The sequence below is a fragment of the Capsicum annuum genome, chromosome 3 (genome assembly GCF_002878395.1).
Source record: "Capsicum annuum cultivar UCD-10X-F1 chromosome 3, UCD10Xv1.1, whole genome shotgun sequence".
Classification (NCBI taxonomy): domain Eukaryota; kingdom Viridiplantae; phylum Streptophyta; class Magnoliopsida; order Solanales; family Solanaceae; genus Capsicum; species Capsicum annuum.
In genome coordinates, this window is record NC_061113.1 from 1,854,209 (window position 1) to 1,855,517 (window position 1,309).

The following is a 1,309-nucleotide window of genomic DNA, read 5'->3' on the forward strand; positions in this document are numbered from 1 at the left end:
AAAAAAAAAAATAAAAAAAATAAAAAAAAATTATAATCTATCATATATTAAAAGTGTGAAGACACTTAGAAAAGTGATTTAAACTTTTGCCCTTTATTAAAATATTTCGCAATAGAAAAAATTGTCTTTTCACTTTTTTCTAAAAAATAATTATCATTAAATTATTTTTCAAATATTTAGGATAGAGGAAAAAAAAAAAGAATCCCATATCTAAAAGTAACTAAATGTAGTGTGTAAAATTTTTGGTTAGAAGTCCTACACAATATTTTGGGGGAAAAACCTCTCCATGGAAAGAAAAAAAAATTAAGAACCAAATTTAAGTTTTAAGTTTTCTAATTAAATTAAGTAAAAATTACCGAATACAAATTTAGCACATATTTACTGTTTTTTATGTAAAAAGATTTCTTTCTTTTTTATACATAGCTTTTTTTTTTTTTAATTAAAGTTGGCGGCAATAATGGTAAGTACGTGTAATACGATTTATCAGGTTAAAAGATTTCCTTTTTCTTAAAGTTTGTTCAACCAAAGTAGAAAAAAAAATTATTTAGGTAAAAAAAATCGTAACATTTAATACTTTTAAATCACTTAGAAGTTTACCATACATAAAAGAAGGAAAGTCTACAATTCTATTTAATTATTTATTTGATCAAATTTTCTTAGAAAAATATGTATAATTCTTCTACCTCTATATTTTCTTCTTATTTTTGTTTTGATTTTGATTGATGATTAATTAAAGTTCTCTTCTTGAATTCTTTAGGATTTTCTAGCATTCTTTGTCATATGAATTCTCTTTTAAAATTTTGTTGTATACAATTATCTTAATTGTGAATAAATCATGAGATTTAGCATATCATAGTTGTGTTTATTAATGGACTTTAATGGTTGTTCTTTTGTTTAGTACATGCTCTAATGTTTATCGCACATACAAAATATGATCAAATAGTCTTTACAGAGGTAATTTTAATTTCTATTATAGATTTAAATAATTTTATTTAATAAGTGATGCTTTGTAACTTTTAAGCATATTTTTTTCATTCAATGTAATAGTTCAAATTGGGACATACCTCTCTTCTGTTATTTGCTTCTTTTTCGATTGTTCAAACAACAATTATTTTTGCAGATAGATGAAAAGTGTAGTGTTTGTCAAGTGATACTGGGAGTATACTAGGCATGCTGATTTATATAAATACAATTAGAATAAATAAAATGTTAATAGAATTATTATACGTTTTGGAAATAACATACATTACGATACACGTCATATATATATATATATATATATATATATATATATATATATATATGACGT